The sequence below is a fragment of the Haemaphysalis longicornis genome, unplaced genomic scaffold (assembly GCF_048455015.1).
Source record: "Haemaphysalis longicornis isolate Haplotype H1 unplaced genomic scaffold, Haemaphysalis longicornis Haplotype H1 scaffold_1, whole genome shotgun sequence".
Classification (NCBI taxonomy): Eukaryota; Metazoa; Arthropoda; class Arachnida; order Ixodida; family Ixodidae; genus Haemaphysalis; species Haemaphysalis longicornis.
This window is the reverse complement of record NW_027526203.1, coordinates 127,865,575-127,870,259: the sequence shown is the minus strand read 5'-3', so window position 1 is coordinate 127,870,259 and position 4,685 is coordinate 127,865,575. Positions and strand designations below refer to the sequence as shown.

Below are 4,685 nucleotides of genomic sequence, written 5' to 3'. Positions count from 1 at the left end.
TCTGGCTCTGTAACTATATTTGTGAATAAAGTTACTGTTACGAAAAAATCCCGCCGAAATAGCTTCGTTGGGAAAGCGTTAAACTGATGATCTAGAGGTCCCTGGTTTGATCCCGTGTTTCAGCATCATTCTTGTTTTTGTTTTGATACGCTGAATTTTGTTTCACTTGTTTGCCGACATAGTTGTCCTAATAAAAACGGGCGTTAGTTCTTAATCGGCCGAAATAGCTCAGTCGGGAGAGCGTTAGACTGAAGATCTAAAGGTCCCTGGTTCGATCCCGGGTTTCGGCATCTGTCTTGGTTTTGTTTTTATACACTTGATTTTATTTCACTTGTTTTCCGACGTAGTTGTCCTAATAACAACGCGTGTTAGTTCTTAACCGGCCGAAATAGCTCGGGATTCTACGGGGGCCGTATTCTGTACGGCGTCCGGCGCGCCTCGGATTAGATCCGAGACGCAGTCCGGTGCGGTCACGTGAGGAGGCGCTCGGATGGGGTGTCACGCGATTGGCTCGGAGCGAAAACGTCAGCCGGCCTGCGTCACACGGCTATATTTTGGCGACTTTTTGGTGACGTCACGTAGCCAAAGGTTCCCGCTCGTTCTCCCGCGACCGGCGCGTGAAATCCGGCGCGGTTGAGAGCGCATCGGATTGTTCGATGGCTGCGTATATGCCGCCTGTGTTTGCACTTTTGTTGGAGCTGCTGGAGGAGGATCCCGTGCCTGAGCGTCGACTGAGCGACGGCGACTTTCAGCGCCGTTTCCGTGTCAACAAGGGCCCGGCGCGGATGCTGTGCGACGCACTTGACGAGCACGTTAGGCCTCGAGGTGCGACGGGGCTATCTACGGAAGCGAACGTGATGTGCGCGCTGAGGCTCTTCGCTACCGGCAGCTTGTCGGTAGCGGTGATACTCTTGGCATGACGCAGCCGTCGGTCAGCCGCAGCATTCACGCCGTTGCCAAGGCGCTGAAACTGGAAGCCCTTATCGGCCATCGAGGTGCAGCGAAGTGTCAACAGACACGAAGGTGCTGTGCTTGCTGTGTCCCTCTTCGCAACTGACAGTTTGCAAAGCGTTTTCTGCCACCATGAAACACTGTCGCACCATTCACACTGTGGTGTCGGCACTGACGGAGCTCCGACACACGAGGGTTTTGAATACCCCGGCGACGTAAGCACGGTGTAAGTACTACTTGTTTCTGGCTACGTTTGTTACGGAAGCAAAAAATTGTTTTGCATCGAAGGGAAAAGGAGCGCGATGTCTGAAAAGCAGTCACTGAAATGTGTTTGTTTTAAGCGGTGTGGTGTGGTGTGGTGACAGTGATCTCCCATAAATTTCGAAATTGTGCATGATCAAATAGTGTGTCAAAAAAAAAAAAACTTGGCAGATGCATGCATATGTAAATAATCTTTTAACTCTCCGGCCTATGTTCGCTTAAGTGAAATGATATCGAAAAGGTATGTCAATAAATGTAGCTAAAATGAACACGTTCAGAGGTATCGAATAGGGTGGCGTCTTGAAAGAAAAAAAGCTTATAAAGAAAGGTAAACAGGTGTATTGTGTTGGTTGTCTAACTGACTTCATAAAGAACCGTGTAATATATGCGTAACGTATATCGCCCTCGCCCCGCCCCCATCGTGTGTCAACTGCTTCGGCGCCTTGTCACTTCGGCTGAGATGTTTTCCCCTGCTTGACACATAGTGAAAAGGTGACAAGTTCTGCAGCTTGTCGGCTCGTTTTAAGGGTTTATTGATTTCGAAATGCGGGGTGGGGAGGGGAGGGGTTGTATTTCGCAGTTGTACCGCATAGATGGGTGGGAGGGCCCTTATCTATAGCTGTAAGTAACCATTTCCTCTCAGGTCGCCTGCATGCTCTAATTCCCCTGCTACGCGAAACAGCGACGATTAAAGAAAAGGCACATACAACACGGCGACGTCGTTTGTCGTTGCATGCAGTTGCGGAGTGAATCAGTTCCAAGTAACCCAGTTCTTTGTATTCTTGCTCTTGTTTATTACCTTTTCCTTTTTTCAAACTGTGTACTTGTTTAATGCTTTAGTACATATTTGTGTTATGTATTTCTTTCAGGTGTGCGACACCAGTATGAAGGCCCTGACCGTGACTGCCGACTACAGTGCCTTTGTGTGACTGTCTGTTCACTTTTGCCCGTGACATGTAAAGCCTGGCAAGTTCTGGGGTTGATGGTGGCCACCTGCTCGAGTCGTGGCTCATGACACCCCCTGCTCGTCGTCCAGGCCCCAGACACCTGAAGAAAAGTACAATGCCGCACATGCTTCGATGTGCTCTCTCGTGAAGTGCAGCATTGCAGTTCTCAAGAGCTGTTTTCCTTGCCTGCAGTAGCACCACCTTTTCTTCATAGGCCTCTTCTGGCAGCCAACATTGTCAGTGTGTGTTGTGAGGCTGCCTGTTGGAACGACTGACGACAATAGCTGCAGCAGCACCAAGGGACGAGGCAGTGATACAGACGACGCGGCTGATGAGGTGCCTGCCCCCGACAGGAGCAAGAAGCTCCTGAAGGACAGGGCTACCAACTCATCTTCAGACAGCTTTGTGGCACTAAACATGTCATTTTTAACTTTCGTTTCTGATTGTGTGTGGTGTGCTCTCTTTCATTGTACTCTTTCATTGACGTTGCACTTGCACCCCTGCTTTCATTAAAAAAAAATTAAAACGAGCTTGCCGTGATATTACCGCGAACCATGTATGGGTTTGTTTATTTATTGTTTGTTTTTATCGCCCGGCCACGCCTGGCTCTGTTATCTGTGTCCGCGAAGCGCGTCTTCCATTCTTTATTTTTATGCCGCACGGGCTATCTCATTCAGATAAGCAGACTGTTTCGCCCTAACGGCACTAGCCCAGAATAATCTTCTCTGATCTACAATGTTCTGTATTTCAATGGACGGTTCGAGAAACACTTGCGCCGAAAGATGAAAGCGTGCAGAGCAGACGCCGCGGCATTCGATTCGACGACACTCGCCTGCACAAGTCACTCTGTTGACCGCTGCTTCGCCGCCTCTGTATTCTTTTGAGTTGTTAGGGGAGCACAAGTTCGCTACAATAAACTTGTTTTTCCTTCAAGACAACTGCGTCATCCTTGGCTTCGTGACAATATAAGTACGAAATCTGATCGTGCGCAAAACGCGCACACATGTGTTTTGAAAAACGGGTTTAATTCACTGCACAAGCGAGGGTGGCCGAACAATGACATGGCGTTAGAAAATCGATCAAAATATCGTACTCACGTCACAGCCCTCTTATATATAACTGCCGGGAAACAGCGTACCGTTTACGTCGCTTTTCGTCCCAAGAGAACGCCCTTGTGGGACGAAATTTTTGCGCAGCAACTGTACTGAGCGTTCAAATATGCCTCCTTTAAAATAGCTGTGCCGCGCGCAGCGCTCCCTGGCGCCTCATAACGGAACAAAGTAAAAACATAAATGCGTGTAAACCTGTTAAACTAACATTAGCAGCAACGGCAGTGCCCGTGAAAACACACAAACAGGAAAGGCTTTGTTATATTTAAACAATTTTATTAATTTCGATATAGCAGCATTTCAAAGTTATGAGATTGACCCCGAAGGCGTTGACACGCACTTCCGGACATGACGTACTGCCCGCGATCTCCAGAGGCATGCTCCGAGGGCGGAGCTTTGGCGATTTTTACGTCATTTTGACGTGACGAACATCCGAGGCGCATCGGATGGGCGCCGGATAGCAGAATGACACGCACCGTAGTGCTTCGCCTCAAAGGGGGCGTGGCTCGGGACGATTTGCCGCATCAGCTGCGTGTCGGGGGCGAGCTAGCTCTCATCGCTGTCCCAGGAAGGCCTCCGCTATGCCTTTGCTGTCACCAAACTGGGCAGATCCGGAGGGAGTGCCGAGTTCCCAAGTGCAACTTCTGCCGCCGCTTTGGACATGACTGCGCCAACTGCGTGAAAACGTACGCGGCGGCCACAGGACCCGGTACGAATGAAGAGCGAAGTGAGCTCATAATGGACGAGGCGGAAGCGGAGGAGGTCGTCGGAAGCCCGTCTCTCGAGCGTACCTTGACCCCATGCGACGTGTCAGCAGGAAAAGGAGACGCCGCCAAAAGTACTGGCACCGAGGCGACGACGGATTAGGAAGAACCTGGAGCCACACAGGCGCCGGAGGTGCTGCCTCAAGACACCCCACTTCCAAGTGCAGACGACGGCTACCCGAGCGACGGCTCCATGGATGCCGAGGACGCCGTCACGCGTGGGAAAGGTGGTGCGGTGAACGAGCTTGCGTCTAAGCGTCCACGGGAACAATGGGCTGCGGATGGTGATGTTACCAACCGAGAGGAGAACTCGTCAACGGGACCGGCAGTAATGAGAAAACGCCTCGACCCAAAGCCGAACATTCACGTCGGTGAGAAGAGGCCCCCAAAGCCACCGTCGTGAAAAATTTGTGTGTGGCTGTTCTCCTTGCCACAGTGATTTACGCCAACACTGACGCATCCATATATCCGTCAAATCACCGAGGTAAGCGGCATGCGGTCTGATTTTTTTCTCAAATGGCTGTACGCCTAGATACTGCAATTAATGTTACCACAGTTAATGTCCGAGGATTGGCAACGAGAAGGAAGCAATGTCAGTTTAGCAGGCTGTTTGCGGACAGGGAGTTAGATATAATTGCAGTGCAGGAAACCAA

General features: G+C 50.5%; 1 non-coding gene across 1 annotated transcript; it reads left to right on the top strand.

Annotated features, from left to right (window-relative positions):
* The first annotated feature begins 217 nt into the window (after nt 1-217).
* Nucleotides 218-290, top strand: Trnaf-gaa (transfer RNA phenylalanine (anticodon GAA)). Its single transcript has one exon. It is a non-coding gene; the product is annotated as a tRNA-Phe (tRNA).
* Nucleotides 291-4,685: the final 4,395 nt, after the last annotated feature.